This window comes from Lactuca virosa, chromosome 7 (genome assembly GCF_052849685.1).
Source record: "Lactuca virosa cultivar CGN04683 chromosome 7, Lactuca_virosa_CGN04683_v6, whole genome shotgun sequence".
Taxonomy (NCBI): domain Eukaryota; kingdom Viridiplantae; phylum Streptophyta; class Magnoliopsida; order Asterales; family Asteraceae; genus Lactuca; species Lactuca virosa.
The window spans coordinates 67,516,170-67,541,683 of NC_136432.1; the positions used below are offsets into that span (position 1 = coordinate 67,516,170).

The window sequence follows — 25,514 nt, forward strand, 5'->3', positions numbered from 1 at the left end:
GATTCAGACACACCCTCGAGTGTGACTTAACTCAAACTTGGGAATTGGTAATCTTTTGAAGGAAAATAAGCTTTCTAAAAAGAATTTGTATAAGAAAAAGGGGATGTGATGCGTGCTATCAGCCGATCTCAAGGAAGTGATTTCGAGAATACCCATTCATGTTGATATGTTATATGATATGGAATGTTTTCAAGCTAGGATAAGGCTGAGGATACCCTCAAGAATTGCATGATAGATTGGCCTGATTTGTAATGCCTTTTAGTGTAACGCCCGTAGATCCGGACTAGTCAATTTAGAGACGATAAGCGTCAAAAATGACTTTTTGATAGAAGATTATTTAGGATGAATAATCTTAACTAAGTTGTAGTATATGTTACAAGGATTCCGTACATATAAAGAACGCCGAAATCCGAGTTATAACGAAGAAGTTATGACTTGTCGAAGTTTCGCGACAGAACCGGCACGACACAGCGCGACGTAAATAGTGAATTTACGTTAGAGCGATATTTGGCCTTAGCGATCTAAACGAGAGTCGTAGAATACGTTAAACCGAGAGCGTGCATAAAAAGAACGTCTAAATCTGACTTCGTATGAGGAAGTTATGATTTTTCGAAGTTTCGACTTAGCGGTATGCAGCCCGAATACTCGAAATAGATATCGAGTGATATTTAGCCAAAAATTTCTAAATGAGAATCAAAGATCTCATTGATAGTAGTCCAACGGTAAAAAGACAGACGAAAACGGACGTCAGACGAAGAAGTTATGGATTTCTAACGGAGTTTTCCTGTCCCAGCCTACTAAAAATAATATAATAAAAATATAATAAAAATAAAGTCAAAATTAGCCGACGAAGTCTAAACGAGAGTTGTAGAGCATAATCTTACCTACGCGTGGATATAAAGAACGTCGAAAACGGAGTTTGTATGCGAAAGTTATGAATTTCTGAAGTTCGGGGCACGAAACCCCAAAACTGTCAGAGTTCACGACGTGAATACAGTGTTCACGACGTGAACTCAGTATTTATGACTTCTGGACCTGACAGATGCAAGTGGCGATGACGCACCTGATGACTATTGAATTCACGACGTGAGAACTTAAAATTCACGATGTGAGAGCTGAAAAATGACCCTATAAATAGAAATCGAGGGTCAGCCGATTTTGGTTGCTCTATCTCTTCTCTCCCACTCCCGATACCCTCTCTAAGCCCTATTTTAACACCCCCCCCCCCCCCCCCGAGGCCCCGGTATCATCCCGAGACACAAAGCAAGTCCCGAAGCCCGAAGATCCCGAGAAGAAAAGAGTTTCCGAGCTGAAGCTCTGCCTGCGAGAAGCCCGGTGTGTGAAGATCTTCCAATTTCATCGAAGTAGTACTACTCTTAGAGCCGTAGTGCTGTTCGATCATCTTCTGATCAAGTGAGTGTATAGTCCCTTTCATAAACACGATAATAATACAAGTATTGTTTGAATGTATTAAGTATATTGTTGTTTATATGTGTGAGTGCGTAGTTACTTTCTTCTAACACATAAATACGAAGTATTTGCTATGAAATACGTGCTATGTGTTTATATATTGTTTGTCTATTTGAGATGGGCATAGAATTGATGTTTTATACAGGTGTTAAATGATTTAAACTGTGTAAGTATTTGTATCTATGAAAATGTTGGGTAGAACATGGGTAGATGGGATAGTTGGTGACTATGGAGTTAGCGCCTATTGTATAAACCTTGGTGACTATGGAGTTAGCGCCTACTGTTAAGTAAACCTTGGTGACTATGGAGTTAGCACCTACTGTTAAGTGAACCTTGGTGACTATGGAGTTAGCGCCTACTGTTAAGTAAACCTTGGTGACTATGGAGTTAGCGCCTATTGTATAAACCTTGGTGACTATGGAGTTAGCGCCTACTGTTAAGTGAACCTTGGTGGCTATGGAGTTAGCGCCTACTGTTAAGTAAACCTTGGTGACTATGGAGTTAGCGCCTACTGTTAAGTAAACCTTGGTGACTATGGAGTTAGCGCCTACTGTTAAGTAAACCTTGGTGACTATGGAGTTAGCGCCTATTGTATAAACCTTGGTGACTATGGAGTTAGCGCCTACTGTTAAGTGAACCTTGGTGACTATGGAGTTAGCACCTGATAGCTATGGATTTAGTACCTAATAGATAAACTTTGGCAGCAATGGACTTCGTGCCTATTCCTTAGGTCAATCCTTAGGAACGAATGAATAAAGGATAGTTGATTCTTAGGGTAAAACCTTAAGAAATAAAGAAGATAATGGGGATGGGTAATTGGGTTGATTGTTTGATGATTAAATATAATAATTATATTATTGTGGGTTGGAAACCCTATATGCTCACCAGGCTCGCAAGCCTGACCCACTCAGTTTTCTTTGCATTACAGGTAATGGCACAAGAGTATAAGTTGGTGGACTTGACTTTTTGATTTTGGATTATAGATCAGTAGTTATAAATAACTGTTGTAAGGTCTATTTTATACTGTTTATGCTTTTGGTCTGTATCGGAATATGACATCCTGAGATTTTGTTATTTAATGAAAATACATTTCTTTAAAGAAATGCTTTGATAAATTCTTATCACATTTTGTTTTGAGAACAAATTCCGCAACTGTTTTCTGTAAACGATTACTCTGATTTTAAAACAAAGCATAAACAAATCGGTCTTTTCTGGCCGTGAAATTGGGGATGTCACAGTTGGTATCAGAGCATTAGTTTAAGCGAACTAGGAATTTGTAGGATTTCTAGACTTAAACTTAGGATGCTAAGCGATGATTGTGAGTTGAGTGTGTCTTTTATATTTTAGGTAGTACACTTAAATTGACACGAGCACTAGTTTATTTTAGGAAAGTTGCATAAAATGCTTTTATGTGCTAAATGTTATATGTTTTCCATGTATGATATTATTTGTTCGGATATATGGTTTGTTGCCAACCGGATCTGGAAACCTTATGTGTTTAGGATTCTAAGCGTATGACTACGGTATTAGAACTAGCATGTAAACGTTTCGGAGTGATAAGGAGATTTATACGTTTATCGTAATTACAACTTTGTTATCTTAAAAATTCTCGCTTGGTACACCGAATGTCTGCTTGGGTGTACAAAGGGTCATGGTGAAGAATCGTAGAGAAATTGAGTAAATGGAGGAAATGAAAAAGGCTTATGATAGTGGATGACACCTATCAGAAGATATCGTAAGAGTGGTATCTTGCCTTTAGAGTATGTGTTATGAAATAACAGTACGTTCAGAGGAGTACGGTACGTCTGAAGTACACCTTCGATTGGCAGGATGATGGAGAGATTGGTGTAATTCTTGAGGTTGTCTCATCACCCGGTATTTCCATCACCAATCGAGTTGAAGTAGAATTGATGATTGAAGATACGCAATGAAGAAGTCCTAATAGAGTCTAGGAGAATTTTTATGATTAATGGGACACATTCGTATGTGTTAAACTGTTTTGTGATTTTAGGACTTGGGGACTGCGGGAAAATACTTGGGAAGAGTATGAGTAGGTGTGAATAGTAGTAGAGATCTATACTACTGGAAGCACATGACTCACGCTTGGATCAGGGAAAGTCACAAGGTTACCAAGAAGCTAGTGATTGGTCTCGTTTTATTCAAGTATGTCATTACCATTGTTTCGGTAGTGACTAAGAAGATGATTGATATTCTGACCCTAGCGGTCATATCAAATTGAGTCCGACTACGATGAGTTTGTTACGTGGTTCATAGAACCAAGTTCGAGGTAGCATCTGACTCAAGTTAGAAGATTGAAATCAGTGTGATCGATAGCATCACGCTCGTTGTTAAGGAAGCTTGTAGCTAGAAATGCTACATGTAAAAATGTGATTATATCACATTAGAATATGTAGGAAGGCATATTCCATTATGGAATTTGTCTCTAAGAGACTTGAGTCTAAGCGTTGCATCATACGATGAGAGGTCATTAGAACACGAACCATCAGTCTGTTACAATAGATAAAGGAAAGTACTTATTCTAAGAAGAAGAAGGAGTCCTCAGTAAGGATTTATTTTGTAACTTGAAGGTTACGATTGAAAGTCCAACATAGTACGAAGAGCAGATGCAGGATTGAGCACTACCTGCTATCGAGAAGTCCAAGAGTTAGATACTCTTTCGAGGAAACATAAAACTTACAGTTATTACCTAGGATGAAGAGATAACGTATGGAATCATTATACAAGTCCTATTTCGTTGATGATTCCGGGACGTAATCATCCTAAGGGGGAGATAATTGTAACGTCCGTAGATCCGGGCTAGTCAATTTAGAGACGATAAGCGTCAAAAATGACTTTTTGATAGAAGATTATTTAGGATGAATAATCTTAACTAAGTTGTAGTATATGTTACAAGGATTCCGTACATATAAAGAACGCTGAAATCCGAGTTATAACGAAGAAGTTATGACCTGTCGAAGTTTCGCGACAAAACCGGCACGACACAGCGCGACGTAAATAGTGAATTTACGTTAGAGCGATATTTGGCCTTAGCGATCTAAACGAGAGTCGTAGAATACGTTAAACCGAGAGCGTGCATAAAAAGAACGTCTAAATCTGACTTCGTATGAGGAAGTTATGATTTTTCGAAGTTTCGACTTAGCGGTATGCAGCCCTAATACTCGAAATAGATATCGAGTGATATTTAGCCAAAACTTTCTAAATGAGAATCAAATATCTCATCGATAGTAGTCCAACGGTAAAAATACAGACGAAAACGGACGTCAGACGAAGAAGTTATGGATTTCTAACGGAGTTTTCCTGTCCCGGCCTACTAAAAATAATATAATAAAAATATAATAAAAATAAAGTCAAAATTAGCCAACGAAGTCTAAACGAGAGTTGTAGAGCATAATCTCACCTATGCGTGGATATAAAGAACGTCGAAAACGGAGTTCGTATGCGAAAGTTATGAATTTCTGAAGTTCGGGGCGCGAAACCCCAAAACTGTCAGAGTTCACGACGTGAATACAGTGTTCACGACGTGAACTCAGTATTTATGACTTCTGGAGCCTGACAGACGCAAGTGGCGATGACGCACCTGATGACTATTGAATTCACGAAGTGAGAACTTAAAATTCACGACGTGAAAGCTGAAAAATGTCCCTATAAATAGAAATCGAGGGTCAGCCGATTTTGGTTGCTCTATCTCTTCTCTCCCACTCCCGATACCCTCTCTAAGCCCTATTTTAACCCCCCCGAAGCCCCGATATCATTCCGAGACACAAAGCAAGTCCCGAAGCCCGAAGATCCCGAGAAGAAAAGAGTTTCCGAGCCGAAGCTCTCCCTGCGAGAAGCCCGGTGTGTGAAGATCTTCCAGTTTCACCGAAGAAGTACTACTCTTAGAGCCGTAGTGCTGTCCGATCATCTTCTGATCAAGTGAGTGTATAGTCCCTTTCATAAACACGATAATAATACAAGTATGTTTGAATGTATTAAGTATATTGTTGTTTATATGTGTGAGTGCGTAGTTACTTTCTTCTAACACAAAAATACGAAGTATTTGCTATGAAATACGTGCTATGTGTTTATATATTGTTTGTCTATTTGAGATGGGCATAGAATTGATGTTTTATACAGGTGTTAAATGATTTAAACTGTGTAAGTATTTGTATCTACGAAAATGTTGGGTAGAACATGGGTAGATGGGATAGTTGGTGACTATGGAGTTAGCGCCTATTGTATAAACCTTGGTGACTATGGAGTTGGCGCCTACTGTTAAGTAAACCTTGGTGACTATGGAGTTAGCGCCTACTGTTAAGTGAACCTTGGTGACTATGGAGTTAGCGCCTACTGTTAAGTAAACAATGGTGACTATGGAGTTAGCGCCTACTGTTAAGTAAACCTTGGTGACTATGGAGTTAGCGCCTATTGTATAAACCTTGGTGACTATGGAGTTAGCGCCTACTGTTAAGTGAACCTTGGTGACTATAGAGTTAACACCTACTGTTAAGTAAACCTTGGTGACTATGGAGTTAGCGCCTACTGTTAAGTAAACCTTGGTGACTATGGAGTTAGCGCCTACTGTTAAGTAAACCTTGGTGACTATGGAGTTAGCGCCTATTGTATAAACCTTGGTGACTATGGAGTTAGCGCCTACTGTTAAGTGAACCTTGGTGACTATGGAGTTAGCACCTGATAGCTATGGATTTAGTACATAATAGATAAACTTTGGCAGCAATGGACTTCGTGCCAATTCCTTAGGAACGAATGAATAAAGGATAGTTGATTCTTAGGGTAAAACCTTAAGAAATAAAGAAGATAATGGGGATGGGTAATTGGGTTGATTGTTTGATGATTAAATATAATAATTATATTATTGTGGGTTGGAAACCCTATATGCTCACCAGGCTCCCAAGCCTGACCCACTCAGTTTTCTTTGCATTACAGGTAATGGCACAAGAGTATAAGTTGGTGGACTTGACGAGAGATTTTGGATTATAGATCAGTAGTTATAAATAACTGTTGTAAGGTCTATTTTATACTGTTTATGCTTTTGGTCTGTATCGGAACATGACATCCCGAGATTTTGTTATTTAATGAAAATACATTTCTTTAAAGAAATGCTTTGATAAATTCTTATCACATTTTGTTTTGGGAACAAATTCCGCAACTGTTTTCTGTAAACGATTACTCTGATTTTAAAACAAAGCATAAACAAATCGGTCTTTTCTGGCCGTGAAATTGGGGATGTCACATTTAGCCTAGGAGGATTTGGGTGCTAGGTTAGATTTGGAATGTATATTGGTGGAAGTGATAGCTAAGTGTATGTTTTAAAAAGTGTATACGATTAGGATTATATAGCCCTAGAATGACTGATTTAGCCTTACTTCCTGTTCCTCGTCTACTTGTGGTCCTAGGGTAGAATCATTTACTCGGCAGTCAATTTGATCACATATAATTTATAATTTGCATGCATAAGGCAACCTATAATGAGGGTGGAAGTTCCTATAATTGTAGTGGCAAGTGAGTTAGAGGGTGCATTTTTATCATTTGTGGCTTTTGATTGTTACTGCACGAATGTTGCTTGCTTTGTGCTTTCTGGGACTCTTGTTGATGTGAGTTCACTATTCAGTGAACACGTTAAGTTACATGCCATAAAGGTTAAATAATCTTAGAGTGATTGATTTCGCCTTATTATGTAGATCTCATCCGAGTCTAACCGTTGTAGGGTTGAGTCTTTTAGTAGTAGGATTATATGAGCTTTGTTGCATGTAATTGTATTCATGAAGTAGTTAACTGACATAAGCGGGAGTTCTTCAGCAGTTGATGGCAGGGTGAGGTCGGGAACCTAGGAGGGTCTAGGAAGTGTTTTAGTGGGTTTGGGTGCGCTGTTTAGCGAGTACTTGGAGTAACAGTTTAGGAAGGTGACTTATAGGATTCAGGATAATTCTTGAAGAAAGTATGAATAGGTGTGGAAGGTAGTATTGGGCCTGTACTACTGAAAGCGCAGGATCCATACTCGAATCAACGAAAGTCATGAAGATTCTAGGAAGCTTGTAGGATGAAGAATTTCGTGGGTATGTTTGTTTATTGTATGGTTGCTTTTTAGGATAATGATGTGCACTTGTGGAGGAGGATCAGGTTCAGGCTCAGGCACTGGCACTTAGATGATGGACGAACAGATGTGCGAGTTCATCTCGTCGGAGATCAAGCATGGTATTTTGGAGGAGACTCTGGTGATCTTCGATACAGTCAAGGAAGGGATCATGGAGATTATGGATAAGTGTCAGGACACATTCCGCATTAGGATTATGGTGCTTCTACATAAGCGAATCCGGTCCTTCCGGGCCGAGATCATAGCAAGACAGTTCGGAGCGCTGACTCCCTCTTTTCAGGAGGTTAAGGCCTATGTAGCCCTGGAGTTCTTTGGGGCTAAGGACCCAACTGATACCCACCGGTGGATCGCTGACATGGAGAATGCTCAGCGAACAAGCTTATGCCCTGAGGGGGCAGAGGTGGCATTTGCATCATGCCTTCTGAGATACCGAGCATGGGAGCAGGAGATTGAGTTGCAACATCGATTGAACCGCGAGCCGGAGCAGATTTAGACCGCAGTGGGCCAGGCGAAGAGACCAAAGACTCAGGATTCATGATTGGGAGGCCATTAGGGGCGGGTCCGTTGTGCCAAGTTTGGGAGGACTCATGAGGGGTGCTCTCGTGAGAAAGGAAGGGGTTGTTTCAATTGTTTTCAGACTAGTCATTTTAGCAGGGATTGTCCTCGAGGCTCGATTCCGATGTGTTTTCATTGCAATTAGGTGGGCCACAAGAAGGCCAATTTTCTGAGGTTGATGAGTGGAGCAGTGAGAGAACCTACTCCAGTTACACTGAGGATTACTGGCAGCCGTGAGGGTAGGGAAGAGGCTCCATCAGTGAGGAGCCGAGCATTACAATCACATACTATCATAGGTATGTTTCATTTTTTTCTTCATGCCTTATGATATATATATATATATATTCCTGTGTGTGTGTAAAACATTATGTGTGGTTTAGTTAGTCCCTACCTAAGAATCATAGTTTCTTTATGATTTCCTCGTTATTATTATTAAGGGTCGTCATATGCCATTTTGCATACCAAGAGTCATGATCGGAGCACATCTTGTTGAGATGGACATAATTCGTTAGCCATTATTAGTGTGGGCCCTTGATGGGAGCAAACGGGGGGGTCTTGCTCGGGGGATCAGTAGTTGGATCGACGTGCTAATTCAACACAAAGGACCAGAGGAGTTGCGGTGCAAGTTTGTTTGATTATTGAAATTCGAGATGGCTGAGGGGTATAAGGGATTGGTCAGAACATAAGTAAGAGGGAGTTGGTTCCAAGTTCATGTTTTCTGGATTGTGAGAAGCCTTTAGGAAAAGACCTCATGGGAGCTGTTTTTCCCTTCTGGGACAACAGATTTAGAGTTCTGAAGTGCTTGTGTCGCTCAGGTTGGATGTCAGCTGATTGTTGACTAGCTCTTTAATCCAATTGCTTCCACTATTAGGGTATGAGCGATAGTGACCTATTACTCCTAGGTGTGAGTGATTCTTGGGTCGCATGGGTTTGTTCACAAGCTAGGATTATCAAGAGAATTTAAATTGTATCTCTTAGAGATGCGCTGAGTGCATTGATCTTTCGGTAAGTGGACTGTTGGATTGGTGATCCATCCGTTCCGGTAAAGGGTTTATTGTTCTTTGTCAACAGCTGAGGTGGCCGAAAGGTTGGAATTGAATCTCGGGAGAATGTTTTGAATGCAACAATGTCTTCTTACTTGGGAAACAAAATGTTTAATCTAGTATAGGGTGTGGGTACCTTAGCTTGTATGGTCTTGGAATATTAGTTCTAGTAAGCCCAGGAGAATAGTAGTAGAGTAGTGAGGTTGCGAGACGGTTCAGAAATTCATTGATTATGAGGTTGGCAGAGCGTAGTTGAATCTAAGTGGCGGATGACCATTTGGATTAATGGGAATAATTCCAAGTGGGGAACAAGGAGGACTCCATACCCTAGTCAGGTGGAGATCTAGTTCTAGTTGTAGTTTGGATTGAGGTTTGTACAAGAAATGGGGTTCCGAAAATTTCCCCCGAATGTGTGACACATCAGTTGTGATGTATGGAAGATATGTGATTAGGTTCAGGTTGAGGGTTGTGTTTAAGCCTCTCTGCATGTTCATGTCTGATAAAGGCTTTGGACTTTCAAGCATGACACAAGCACTTGACTGGGGTATATTCAGATGCGGTTTCGACTCATGATTGATTATGGTTTGGTATGGTTGATGGAGGGCAAGACCAAGGGTTGGGTCCATGGATGTTATGGGAGTGTTCTATGACTACAGGGTAGCCATAACATACACAAGGTTGATAGGCTGTTGCGGAAGTGTTGTTGTAATGCCCGGGATTGTCAGGTATTTATGTTGCTTCCTATTCAAGTTACATTTATGCTTATATTTGGATTTTGTGGGTTGGGGCGTATGCTTGGCATACAAGGTGTACGCACGACATACATGAGTGAAGCGCGAAGCGGGAAGTCCCCATGTGTATGTTGAGCGTACCCATGCGTACGCTGGGCGTAGACTGGTCAGATGCAAACCCTAAATTTTAGGGTTTGCACCCTATTTAAGCATCATATATCCCTCCAAACCCTTATCCTCTCCGCATCCATTGTCCTCACAATGTCCAACTCGAACCCTAACCCCCTTGCATGTATCTTGAGGTTACTTTGATCATTTTGGTGTTATTTTGGTGGTTTTAAAGAAGAAGGAGGTTGAAGAAGGAGCAAGGACTTGAAGAGGGCTTGTAGATCTAGAAGTTTAGCATCATTTCTGACCCATTTGAGGTGTAAAGCTTTAAACTTGATCATTGCATGCTTAGATCTAGTTTTGGGGTGTTTTATGTCACATTTTGCACCCATACTTGAAGTCCTTTGAGTTTTAGAAGGTTCTGTCTAAATGAGCTGTTCTTTTTGGCTCTTGGAGGTGTTTAGAACTATAAAAATCCGATCTTGATGATTTAGCCCTAACCATGCAAGTGCTAGATGGCCACTAAGTGAGCTTATGGACTTAATGTGTGTCTTAATCCCCATCCATGCACGCAAAACCATAAAGTTCATAACTTTATGGTTTAGGACGTTGTTAGGAACCTAGATCTATGTTCTGGACATTAGGACTTAATGGATTAAGTAAAAAGAAGGATTTCAGGGTGGCTGGAAGGAACGCTAGGCGTATCCCTTAGTACGTTGTGCGTACCGGGTCAGCTTCTCGCCTCTCGTCAAGGCCAGTGTACGCTGGGTGTACATGCCGAGTACGCCGCGCGTACACGTATAGTGGATCAAACGTTATTTTGGGCCATGCGATATCGGGCTTGGAGTTGTTGGGCCTCAAGCCCACCAGTGGACCGAAACCTTTGGGCCTAGGACTGGGATTATGGTATTGGGCCTTATTGGGCCTTAAAGCCTAATTAGTTGGGCTTCTACATTTTATTGGGAAAGTTGGGCCTTGGAGGAAGAGGCCCAATAGGGAAAGGACTAGGGAACCTTTCCTTTATGTTATGAATTAGAATTTGGGCCCTTGGGGATATTTTTGGATCCGATAGCTGATTAGGAAGTTTGTTGTGCTTTATGGAGAGGAGTCATGAGTCGTCCGAGGAGTATGTTTCGGCATTCATAGTTGAGGTGAGTCTCCCTTCGTAGAATTCGTGGGTCAAAGGAACCAAGGCCGGTTTACTAGTATTGATTTGGCTTGATAATTGTCTTTGTGATAATTGTTAAGGGTGTATGTATTGTTTGATGCTCCTGTGAATTTTGCATGATATTATATGGTAGTGGTAGGGGTGAAATAGACCCGGTATCCGGCCATTGGGCCTAAGGGGCAGGTCGAGCACCCAGATATGCTTGGCACAGTCCGGTCAGGAGAGACCAAAGGGGCAGGTCGAGCACCCAGATATGTTCAGCATCATCTAGTTGAAGTAAACCAAAGGGATAAGCTGCACACCCAGATATGCATAGCAGTATGTTCTTTTCTGTATGTGGTATGGTGGAGAAAACTCACTAAGCTTTGTGCTTACTGGTTCATTTTGTGTTTCAGGTACCTCCAGCTCGAAGGGGAAAGGGCCGGCTTGATCGCATCGCATTACACTTTGATTTTTCCGCATTAGAGATTTTGGGATTTATACTCTGATGATGACTTTCTATGTACTATCTTGATTGTACGACTAAAACTATTTTTCGTCCTCATGGTTTTGAAAACAATTATGTTCGTATTATGATTTGATAAACTTAAAAATGAAATTTTTAGGTCGAAGTTTTGGGTATGTTACAGTTGTAAGTCTATGATGGAGTCATAATATTCCCCAGGATGAGGTAGTCCAATACAGGAGTGGTTGTTGGATTGTAGGAGGATCACAGTGCATGCATGGGTCAAGCTAGTCCGTTATTGTTCGTAGACCACTCCTTGTTGGCAATTAGGATTGTTGGAGCTATATCAGTATTTTAGGCTTGTATATCCTTCAGGTGTGTGATACCCGTGGGAGAGGCCCATTCAAGTATGTAGATTTGGTGAGACCCTTGGGCGAGGCCCGATTGGTTAGGTTAACTTGGTTAAGTAGACCGTTCACGAATTCGAGGAATTGCATAGGGTAATAAGTGTGTGATTCCTGAGGGTGGTACTTAGTAGTAGTTGGCTTGGTTAAGGTATTAGATGTAACATCCCAAAAATACAGGCCAAAAATTTCGTTTTAATTAAGTTATTACGTAAAACCATCAGTATAAAAACATTCATAATAATATCTCATGTCAAAACCAAAGTGTCAATAATCAAAACATAGTATCATAAAACCATATCAGAGTGTAATCCCAAAGATCTCGTGTGCGGAAAACATGGTGTGATGCGCTGCGATCGAGCCGGCTCCTTTCCTTTGAAAACGAGGTACCTGAAACCAAAACTGAAAACTATAAGCACGAAGCTTAGTGAGTTCCCCCATCATACCACATACCATACCACACATATATTGCCAAGCATATCCGGGTGCTGGCCTACCCCTTCGATATCTTTTAACCGGTAGCCGGGGACTGTCCCCCTATCATTACCACGTAATAACATAGCAGAACATACATAAATATATTGTCAGGAATATCTGGGTGCTCGACCTACCCCTTCGATATCTTTCAACCGGTAACCGGGGATTATTTCACCCCTACCACTATCACATAATAACATATCATGATCATACTACTAGGAATGCATGGGTACTATCTACCCCCTTCGGTATCTTTCAGCCGGTAACTAGGGCTATATCACCCCTACCACTACTAACACATATGTCGTAGCATCCTAGCACATAAAGCATATCAGATAACAACTCACCAGATAATTATCACAAAGACAATCATCTAACAAACAACTCCTACTAGTGGGCCAGCATTGTGGCCGTAGACCCACTCCTACTCGAAGGTAACTCACCTCACACTGCTGAAGTCCCGTAGACTCAACCCCACACTGCTGAAGTCCCGCAGACTCAACCCCAGCTGTTGGATGATAGATTCCCGAACTGTCAACACCAAAATAACACCCAATTAATAATTGGGTTCCAATACATAACAATAAGTCCATGCTTGGGGGTAAAAGACTACTCTACCCCTAACTTGGCTTGATTCAAGCCCGAGCCCCAATCCAAAGGCCCAAAAGTCCAACTATGACTCAAAGCCCAACATATGGCCCAATTTTCCAAATTGGGCCGAAGCCTTTAAATGTCTTATTCAAAGGCCCAACCAAAACGTCCAGTCCAACATTTGGTATTCTAATGGCGCAACATCTCATAATCATAAACGCCCAAACTATGGCCCAATTTTCCAAATTAGGCCCAACTCCTCATATGGGCCTTACCTCAAAGCCCATTAATTATTCTATTCCATTTGCTTGATCTTGGATGTCCCATTAATAACCCAAGTGAAATTAGGGTTTCACATAAAATGATGATTAGGGTTAAGTTTTCTACATAACCCATTAAGGACTTAATCCATTAAGTCCCACATGGCCTTAGGTTAATTTGAAATGATTATTAATTAATATGGACTTAACCCATCTTAGCCCAATACGCCCAATAGCTAGGTCCTTTGACCAATTAGGGCTCATTAGGCTCATCATGATTTCATTAGGCCCATTAGGGTTTCACTAAGCCCATTAGGGCTTCATTGGGCCCATTAGGGTTTCAAGCATTCCAACCGAATCAAACATGACAAGGCAAAGCACACCGCAACCCGACACGACGGTCGGCGACGGTAGGAGGCGGCAGCCACCACCCTACAGTGGTGGTTTGAGTTTCTTTTCATTATTCTTCTTTCTAGTTACATTTTACAATGCTAAAATCCCAAATAATCACACACACACACACACTAATACAAACACATATACACAACAACCTAGTGGTGGCCGGCGGTGGTAAATGGCGGCAGCCACCACCTCACGGTGGTGGTGGCGGCGGATCTTTGATTTTCTGACCCCACACTATGCAAACAACTCCACAAAAACACCTATCTGAAGATTTACTCACACAGCCACCACCTCATGGAGGCTTGTGGTGGCAGAAAACTGTTTCAGGGCAACAACCACCATGGTCGGCTGCCGTGGTGGGTTTTTCTCTCGATCTCCGGCTAAGTTGTCCCTCACACACCACGAACATAATCACAGCCCACCTGGTGGCGTGCAACGGTGAAGGCATCGAAGGTTTTTGGCGATGAAAGCGACGACAGTCGGGAGATAGGGCGGCGGCTAGGGTTTGGCAGCGCCTCCCCTTGATCTTGACGGTGCCTCCCAACAACCTCGCTTAACATGTCATCGGGATAGCGGTCTTCTGAACGAAAACGGTGAGGTACCCATCGGAAATAGAAATGGAGAAAGGAGATTGTGGTGCGAAACCCGCCGAGTACAGCAGTAGTAACAACGGGACGAACACCCGCTGGTGGCCTTCATCGTCACCTGAAACGGAATAGCGACAATGCTGCGTGTCGGCCCGGTCGTCGGCTGATGACGGTAGTTGGATGGAGTCTCAATCGATCGGAACTGAAGGGAGTAGGGCGGTCTCTTGGTGGATGCAAGCTGGCCGGAAACTGGGCATGGTGGCGGCGCCGGTGATGGGAGTCATAAGGTGGGTGACGGCTGATTGTTTCCTTAGGGTTAGGGTTTGTATGGGCTTTATACCTGGTCCCCATAACCATTCTCCATAATTCCAAGACTAGCCCCTCCCCATACAAATCTTTTCAAAACAGATTTGATATTTACCCATTACACCCCTATTCTTGTAATTCTTTTCATAATCAATCCAACAGTTACCAAATAGCCCTTAGTTTTCCAAAATCTTTTCAAATTAAGTCCCAAAAAATTACCAAGTAGTCCCTGCCTTCATAATTATTTATGAAACTAATCCGAAACTTACACTTTTAGCCCCCGACTTCTAAAATTGTAACAGTTAACTCCTCGAGACCAACCCTTGTTATATAATTATTGATTTTCGGGCTACTATCCATTCACCAACTTTTGTCTATTTATTTATTTAATAAACGGGGTGTTACAACTCTTCCCCACTTAAATTAGATTTCGTCCTCGAAATCATTCCTTATCATTTCTTACACGCCAGACAACTTGAACGATATGGCCACAATCCCTAGCATAACCTAGCCTTCTTATGGTAACCATAACCAACCCTAGCAGGGTTCTAAAACCCGAAGATAAACGAATTCCTTGCAACAATATCACGTCTACTCCGTCTGAAATCCGCAGTCTTGAGGTGGTTTCACTCCTTGCCAGACAGTTGATACTGAATCGTTATTGTTGATTCCAGTCCGCTTATCCCGCAACTGACTACTCAACTTTTGATAACTCGAGGTTCCCACTTGAAAACAGGGTCACAAACCCAATTATCCCTGCTGGTCACTTAGCATAACTCAAGCAACCTACATTCCATCCGTATTTGCAACCCAAAACACAAATACTAACACTGCCTAAACGCTGAAACGGCCCGAACTCTGAACTGCATGAAGCAGTATGTTGCCACGTGGCTACTTTCCAAAATCTACCGAGACCTGCCTGGCCTCAATTCGTTTACCAATCATTTGAAATATCGGGTTTCAGCCTGGCTGTGGAGCCCAAGGACTCCCACTTAGTCAACTTACACGACTTCTGAACAAAATACTTCTCTGGAACTAGTTGCCACTAGTTATCATGCCACTGTGGCTCTAACAACCTCTCGACCCAACCGATTGGTCCAAGCGTCGCATCCTGACGTCACCAAATCCAAGGCTAAATGTGATTGCTACATGACCAACGCTAGACTTATATCACAAACGACCTTAAGCAATCCCTTGCTTCCCTGATCTCGTAACTGTAGTGGCGCTCCTATAGTCTCGTCACTGGCTCAACCAGATCTAATCCCTACGGGGAGATCCATAAACCAATCCGTGGAATTACCACGTCATCACTGCTACACCCGAACTGGTGGGTGCTACTTCTCCTTACGCGATCTGACAACGCGCTTATGCTATCTACTAACCTAGTGAATGCTACGGCTACACCCACAGTCTTACAACACTCTATCACTATCTGACCGCTAGTGAATGTTATGTCTACCCCCGTAGTCTTACAACACTCTAACACTATCTGGCAACCTGGTGAATGCTACGGATACACCCGCAGACTTACAACACCTTCCATACTATCTAACTGTCAGTGAATGCTATGGCTACCTCCGTAGTCTTACAACACTCTAACACTATCTGGCAACCTAGTGAATGCTACGGCTACACCCACAGACTTAGAACACCTTCCATACTATCTGACTGTCAGTGAATGCTACGGCTACCCCCGTAGTCTTACAACACTTTCCATACTGGGTCGAACACACACTCGACCTAACACACAACTGAACTTAAGTCCTAACTGGAGTTCTACCCTGGTTCCTGAAACCTGCTGTCTGAGAGTCTCGAAGGCTGCCTGCTGCTCAGGCGCCCAGCGAAAGACCACCGACTTCTTGGTCAGTCGGGTCAAAGGAACTGCAATCTCGGAGAAGTCCCGTATAAATCTCCGGTAATAACCTGCTAGACCCAGGAAACTCCGAATCTCAGATGGAGACCTCGGAATCTCCCACTGCATCACAGCCTCTATCTTGGCTGGATCGCCCATAATACCCTTTCTGGTTGACAAGGTGCCCAAGAGATTGCACCTCATGCAACTAGAACTCACATTTTGAGAACTTTACAAAAATTCTCTCCCCCACTTAGATTTGACTAAATCTTCACCTGTACGTGGGAATTGAAGGATTTCCAGTCCTTATTACTTCCTAATAGTCCACTGCCGACAATCTGAGCTTACCAATGCTAATGATCAATTACCAGTCAAACCTTAAGATCGCCCATCCTCTGATATCTTGAAGAGTACTCTTGAAATATGGTACAGTCTGACACCTCAGTCCATCTCCCATGCTGTCAACTGAAGGCCTTAATCTTCACTCTGGCTGACGAATCCTTATTCCTACTTTCATTCTTGCAGTATCACTGAACTCTAACCGAACACAACGCATGCAAGAGATGCAATTCTCTTGAACATCCAAGGACCAACTACTTTTGCATCTAACACCCGCAACTGACGTCACCATCTTCGTGCTACTAATCCTATCTTAGCAACAGTAGTGCCTTGAACTCCAAGGTTCTTCCATATGTAAATGTCGACCATAAACGAACAAATGATAGAATCACTGAACTCTGACTTCACTGGAGAACCATCCCACTAATTCCCGACCAAGGATCTCCCAAATAATACTCCTGCACAAATCTCGACAAAGATCCAGAATGATAACGGTACACGCGGAACCTACTTCACAAGATGCGTCCCTCTGTGGGTTCATCAAGGACTTTTCAGCATGCAGGATGGCATATATGATCCTTGATAACCCAGACACTAGCAGAAAACCGACTCGAGGTCTGACTTATCCAAACTTACTCACAATTCCTTGGCGATACGTATTCCCAACATCCATCTAGTAGCAGTAGAAGATGACATACCCATAACATCTGGAGGAATACATATCACCTTCAGCTGACATGATCAACCCTGCCACACATGTAGCAGCCTAAACCCTTGGTGCGACAAACTCCGTTGTGCACTTTCCCGTACGTGCAACACTGACTCCGGCCCTGCTGGCCCTTCACCAGATGATCATAAGTTATGGATCTCTTCCCGGGACCCTCTACTATACGCACCTGACACGACCCTCTCTTCCCAGGGTGCTCCAAATCGATCTCGCATCTGCAAACTCTTGGAAATCATATCCTTCAGGGTCTGACACCCTGTCACGCTCACTAGCTCACTTGCCAATGGCTAAGCTACAACAAATGGAACATCCTCTGTCCCCAAACCGGGTCACAAACTCCTCTCTGAAGCTTTTCAGATTTTCCAAGACTCTCACCGATTCAAGTATGGATCCTGTGCTTTTAGTAGTACGGGCCCAATACTACCTTCCACACCTATCCATACTTTCCTCAGCAATCCTCCCGAATCCTCCAAGTCACTTTCTCAAACTGATGCACCTGTCTCACTAAACCTCACTACTAAACCATTGAAGCATATCCTAGGATTTCCTAGGTTCCCGAACTCACCCAGTCCTCAGCTGCTGAAAGATTCCCAGTAATGTCACCTAGCTACCTCATGAATATAGCCACATGCAACAGAGATCAGATAATCCTTCGAGTAAAAGACCTATCCCTAGAACGGTTGGACTCAAACAAGAGCTGTGCAATAGGGTCAAATCTATCACTCTGAGATTATCCAGCCTGTGCCACATGTGACTTAGCATATTCACTAAATAGTTATCTCACATTACTAAAAGTCCCACAAAGCACAAAGCAAACAACATTCAGACAGTGGAAAATCTAACCATCATATTCCAATCAAATCATTATATCCTCTAATCAGGAATCTGTACATGCAATTCAAAGGCTCATACAATCAGGCATAACCTAAACAGGCTATCCTATCACTGACTGATCAGTACTAGCATGAAAATCTACAAGCACATACAATAGGCATATAAGGTATCCTCCTAGATCCTGAACCCTAATCTAGCATGCAGTTCTCATAATCATATCATAACATAACATATCATAACATGTATGGGTATCTTGGGGAAAACTTACTTGAGCTCGGCTGATTGCACGCATCACACACATTGTTCTTTTCAAAGTTCTTTTCTCCTTTCAAATGCTTTTTAAAATTCTTTTTAGAAAATGATTTTTCTTTTAAAAATTTTCATACCAAGTCCTTAGTTTGAGTTCAGACACACCCGAGAGTGTGCCCGAATCCCTCAAACCAAGGCTCTGCTACCAACTTGTAACATCCCAAAAATACAGGCCAAAAATTTCGTTTTAATTAAGTTATTACGTAAAACCATTAGTATAAAAACATTCATAATAATATCTCATGTCAAAACCAAAGTGTCAATAATCAAAACATAGTATCATAAAACCATATCAGAGTGTAATCCCAAAGATCTCGTGTGCGGAAAACATGGTGTGATGCGCTGCGATCGAGTCGGCTCCTTTCCTTTGAAAACGAGGTACCTGAAACCAAAACTGAAAACTGTAAGCACAAATCATAGTTAGTTCCCCCATCATACCACATACCATACCACACATATATTGCCAAGCATATCCGGGTGCTGGCCTACCCCTTCGGTATCTTTCAACTGGTAGCCGGGGACTGTCCCCCTATCATTACCACGTAATAACATAGCATAACATACATAAATATTTTGTCAGGCATATCTGGGTGCTCGACCTACCCCTTCAGTATCTTTTAATCGGTAACCGGGAGCTAACCTCCCATTCGGTATCTTTCAACCGGTAATCGGGAGCTAACCTCCCCTTCGATATCTTTGAACCGGTAACCGGGAGCTAACCTCCCCTTCAGTATCTTTCAACCGGTAACCGGGAGCTAACCTCCCATTCGGTATCTTTCAATCAGTAACCGGGAGCTAACCTCCCCTTCGGTATCTTTCAACCGATAATCGGGGACTATTTCACCCCCTACCACTATCACATAATAACATATCATGATCATACTGCTAGGCATGCATGGGTACTATCTACCCCTTCGGTATCTTTCAACCGGTAACTAGGGATATATCACCTCTACCACTACTAACACATATGTCGTAGAATCCTAGCACATAAAGCATATCAGATAACAACACACCAGATAATTATCACAAAGACAATGATCTAACAAACAACTCCTACTAGTGGGCCGACATTGTGGCCGTAGACCCACTCCTACTAGAAGGTAACTCACCTCACACTGTAGAAGTCCCGTAGACTCAACCCCACACTGCTGAAGTCCCACAGACTCAACCCCAGCTGCTGGATGACAGATTCCCGAACTGTCAACACCAAAATAACACCCAATTAATAATTGGGTTCCAATACATAACCATAAGTCCATGCTTGGGGGTAAAAGACTACTCTACCCCTAACTTGGCTTGATTCAAGCCCGACGCCCAATCCAAAGGCCCAAAAGTCCAACTATGGCTCAAAGCCCAACATATGGCCCAATTTTCCAAATTGGGCCGAAGCCTTTACATGTCTTATTCAAAGGCCCAAAAAGGTCCAGTCCAACATTTGGTATTCTAATGGCCCAACATCTCATAATCATAAAGGCCCAAACTATGGCCCAATTTTCCAAATTAGGCCCAAATCCTCATAAATTAGGCCCAAATCCTCATATGAGCCTTACCTCAAAGCCCATTAATTATTCTAGTCCATTTGCTTGATCTTGGATGTCCGATTAATAACCCAAGTGAAATTAGGGTTTCACATAAAATGATGATTAGGGTTAAGTTTTCTACTTAACCCATTAAGGACTTAATCCATTAAGTCTCACATGGACTTAGGTTAATTTGAAATGATTATTAATTAATATTTTAAGTTCATTAAATAACTCCGATGCGGTCCCGATAAGTCCCAAATTAGGGTTTCATGGCATTAGGGTTTTCTAAACCCTAATTAGGGTTTCCAACCCATCTTAGCCCAATAGGCCCAATAGCTAGGTCCTTTGACCAATTAGGGCTTATTAGGCTCATCATGATTTCAGTAGGCCCATTAGGGTTTCACTAAGCCCATTAGGGCTTCATTGGGCCCATTAGGGTTTCAAGCATTCCAACCGAATCAAACATGACAAGGCAAAGCACACCGCTACCCGACATAGCGGCCGGCGGCGGCAGCCACCACCCTACGGTGGTGGTTTGAGTTTCTTTTCATTATTCTTCTTTCTAGTTACATTTTACAATGCTAAAACCCCAAATAATCACACACACACACACACTAATACAAACACATATACATAGCAACCTAGTGGTGGCCGACGGTGGTGAATGGCGGCAGCCACCACCTCACGGTGGTGGTGGCGGCGGATATTTGATTTTCTGACCCCACACTATGCAAACAACTCCACAAACACACCCATCCAAAGATTTACTCACACAACAACCACCTCACGGAGGCTTGTGGTGGCGGAAAACTGTTTCAGGGCAATAACCACCATGGTCGGCTGCCATGGTGGGTTTTTCTCTCGATCTCGGGCTAAGTTGTCCCTCACACACCACGAACATAATCACAGCCCACCTGGTGGCGTGGAACGGTGAAGGCAGCGAAGGTTTTTGGCGATGAAAGCCACGAGAGTCGGGAGATAAGGCGGCGGCTAGGGTTTGGCAGCGCCTCCCCTTGATCTTGAAGGTGCCTCCTAACAACCTCGCTTAACATGTCGTCAGGATATAGTGGTCTTCTGAACGGCAACAGTGAGGTACCCATCGGAAAGAGAAATGGAGAAAGGAGATTGTAGTGCGAAACCCGCCGAGTACAGCAGTAGTAAAAGTGGGACGGACACCCGCTGGTGGCCTTCATCGTCACAGGCAACAGAATAGCGATAACGCTGCGCTGCGGCCCAGTCGTCGGCTGATGACGGTAGTTGGATGGAGTTTCAATCGATCGGAACTGAAGGGAGTCGGCCGGTCGCTTGGTAGCTGCTAGCTGGCCGGAAAGTAGGCATGGTGGCGGCGCCTGTGATGGGAGTCATAAGGTGGGTGACGGCTGATTGTTTCCTTAGGGTTAGGGTTTGTATGGGCTTTATACCCGGTCCCCATAACCATTCTCCATAATTCCAAGACTAGCTCCTCCCCATACAAATCTTTTCAAAACAGATCTCATATTTACCCATTACACCCCTATTCTTGTAATTCTTTTCATAATCAATCCAACAGTTACCAAATAGCCCTTAGTTTTCCAAAATCTTTTCAAATTAAGTCCCAATAAATTACCAAGTAGTCCCCGCCTTCATAATTATTTATGAAACTAATCCAAAACTTACACTTTTAGCCCCCGACTTCTAAAATTGTAACAGTTAACTCCTTGAGACCAACCATTGTTATATAATTATTTATTTTAGGGCTACTATCTATTCACCAACTTTATCTATTTATTTATTTAATAAACGGGGTGTTACATTAGATTACGATTAGAGTAGGGAGAATCGTTGATCAACAATTTGAATCCGTATGGTGATCAGGGTAGGGTAGCCTTTATCAGTTAGACTCTTGGGTGAAGTCTCATGGTAAGACCAAGCGTAAGATTGTCAGTCTCAGCGGATGGTTGGGGATTCTGCATCCCAGTATGGTAGAAGATTACCATGGAATCAACAGATCTCGGGTAAAATATGTGAATCTTTTGTTATCGGAATGTAAGTTATATATTGGGTTGGAACGTGGGGGTGGGACTCGCCGATGGTAGTCACCCTTGTTTTCAAATGAAATGTTTTTCAGTAACAGTGAATGGTCATAGATTCTGTATTCCATTGGTATCAGCAAGATAATTCAAGGTTTAAGGAGTTTTGTCGGTTCGGGTTGTGGAGTATGTGTGTTCTGCCTATTGTGGAAGTGAGACAAGGTATTAGATTTCCGGATTCGGGCAGAGTAGTGATGGTTATTATTCATTGGTTAATGTTAGTGGGTTAAGGATTCGTTCTTCGTCAGAGTATGTGTGTCCTGCTAAGGTTTGGTTTCGATTGTAATATTTGAAGGCTGTTGTGTGTATGAGTCGACTGTTTAGTATGAATCATTTTGGATGCCCGGAAAGTGGTAAGAAGTGATTTCGAGGACGAATTCTAATTTAAGTGGGGTAGAGTTGTAACATCCGTGTCTCAGATTCGTTAAGCTTACTTTTATCAAGGACCAAAGATGATGTTTTGGAGGAAACTCTGTGCCACGACGTGGTGCAAGGATGCCCACGACGTGGCAATAATGAAAAGGATCATGTGTTTTATTGGACTGCCATGACGTGGCCAAGGAAGGCCACGATGTGGCAGCTATTCTGGCCCAAGCCCATGATTTTTTTAGGATTTTCTTTGTATTTAAACTTCTCTAAGCCATTTCTAAGCTTCATTTCCAGCCTCCAACATCCTTATATCTCAGAAAAACCCTAGCCCTAATTCCCTTGGTGATTTGTGGCCTTTTGGAGTAATTTGATAGCTTAGAGAAGAAGAGAAGAAAGAGAAGAAGGTTCTCTTTTGTTGGATCTGTCAAGGAAGCAACACCATCATCACCTCTCATAGCTACTGGACCATGATAAGTGTCAAAGGATCAAACTTTATGGCTTAAAGTGGCTAGATCTAGAAGATTTTCACATGTTATTCATGTTTGTGCAAGTTTAAAAGGGAGGAACTCATAAATTTGGAAACTTTATGACTCTCCTGTGTCCCAGGAGCATCATATGTTGCAGATCTAGATTTTGATTGGAGTTCTTATCTTTGCATGAGTTTTTGGGCATTTTTAGTTTATTATGACCTAAAATGGATTCTAGACGTGTATTGGACATACATGTCTATAAAGTTATCCTCTTTACCATCTGGTATTAGAAACCCTCCTGGAGTGGTTGGGTTAAGGATTTTTCATATTAAGGGCGTAATGGTTAAGACATGGGGGTATTTAGCTTTATTTGGACCTACGGTTGGAGATCTTGATCATGTCTTAATGGATAAAGTTCAAACCTTTATCCATTTAGATCATAAAATTTACCAGATCTAAGCTTTGGAGCTCATGGAATCGAAGAAAGCGGCTTAATCCATTACGCTGCTGGAAATCTAGCGCCCACAGCGTGACGATTGACTGAAGTCAACATTGACAGTTGACTTTTGACATGGGTTGACTTTTGGTTAAGATGGTTAGTTTTAGTGTGTAGACTAAAGTTAGACCTTACATGATGTGATAGGATTGTTGTAGCAGCGGTTGTGAGGCTTTGAGATGTGGTTTAATTGATTTGTGAGTCAGGGAGTCTTCTCACCATACTTGTGGGTCAAAGGCACCAATACTTGCCCATTGATTTGTATATATAGGATGTATGTGTCTGTGTGACTATTATTGGTATGATTGTATGTTATATGACTGGAGCCGATATGGCCTCAGATTCATTATGAACTCGGGCTTGATATGGACCCGAAATAGCTACGTGCAGTTACATGTGGTCATTATGGACTCGGGGTTGATATAGACCCCGGGGGTTGATATGGGCCTGATACAGCTACGTGCAGTTACATGGAGTCATTATAGACTCGGGGTTGACACGAACCTGGGGGTTAATACGGACCCGACACAGCCACACGCAATTATATTTATATGTATATGTTGTATGTGGTATTTTGGGGAAACTCACTAAGCTTTTTGCTTACAATTTTATGTTTATGTTTTCATGTACTTCTGGTTCGAAAGGAAAGGGCCGAACATGATCACATTGCATCCACCAGTATTCCAGATTTTATGATATGATTTTGACTCTTATGACTATTTTATATATTATGACTTTTGAAGGGTTTTGGAATGAATGGATGATGGTTTTGATAGATTTAAAAATAAAATTTTTACATATTATTTTTGGGGTGTTACACATGACGTTTCCAGATGATTATAACAGACATTTCTATATCTACTTAATCAAACATAAATTAGAAACCTTTGAAAAGTTCAAGGAGTTTAGACACGGGGTCGAGAATCAATTCGGCAGAAAGATAACGATGCTCCGATCTTATAGAGACGGGGCGTAACTTAGTATCGAGTTCCTAGACCACCTCAAGGAATGCAGAATAGTTTCAGAATTGACTCTTCCTAGGATTCCACAACTTAATAGTGTGGCTGAGAGGAGAAATTGAACCATGTTATACATGGTTTGTTCCATGATGATTCGAGCTTATCTTCTTATTTCTTTTTGGGGGTATGCCTTGGAGACAACCACCCATATCCCAAATCTTATTCCTACTAAGAAGGTTGTCAAAACTCCTCATGAGATGTGGAAAGGTAAAGTTCCATCGTTGGCACATGTCAAGGTTTGGGGTTGTGAGGCACTCATGAGATGATAAACTCATGAAAAACTAGAACCCATAGCCGAGAAGTGTACTTTCATTGGTTACCCACATAAATCGTTTGGATACTTGTTCTATAGACCTAGTGAGAACGTGGTATTTGTATATTGAAGGGGAGTCTTTCTCGAGAAAGAACTCATATTCAAAGAGAACAGTGGGAGTGCAATTGACCTTGACGAAATTCAGGAGTTAACTAGTGAAGGAACCTTAGAAGACACTAGCTCTCAACTAGAGGATGAGACTCCTGTTGAGCCCATTAATAATTCATTACCTCTTCGTCGATCCAGTAGGATTAGAATGCCACCTCATTTATATGGTTTCCATATAACGTTGGATGGTCCTATGTTTATAAATGATGTTACACTAGTAAATTTGGATGAGCCGGCTAACTACAAGGACGTGATGGCGAGACCTGAGGCTGCGAAGTGGAAAGAGGCAATATATAGCGAGATGCAGTCTATGTATAATAACCAAGTTTGGAATTTTTTTGATCATGTACCAGTTAGAAGGAAGTTTGGGTGCAAATGGATCTTTAAGAAGAAGACCAACATGGATGGAAAGGTGCCCACA

General features: G+C 42.1%; 1 long non-coding RNA gene across 1 annotated transcript; it reads right to left on the reverse strand.

The window, feature by feature from the left end:
- Positions 1–12,259: 12,259 nt before the first annotated feature.
- Positions 12,260–14,642, reverse strand: LOC145126084 (uncharacterized). The gene is made up of 2 exons (XR_013716300.1): positions 13,919–14,642; positions 12,260–13,047 (listed from the first exon to the last, which is right to left on the reverse strand). It is a non-coding gene; the product is annotated as an uncharacterized LOC145126084 (long non-coding RNA).
- Between the last annotated feature and the right edge of the window lie 10,872 nt (positions 14,643–25,514).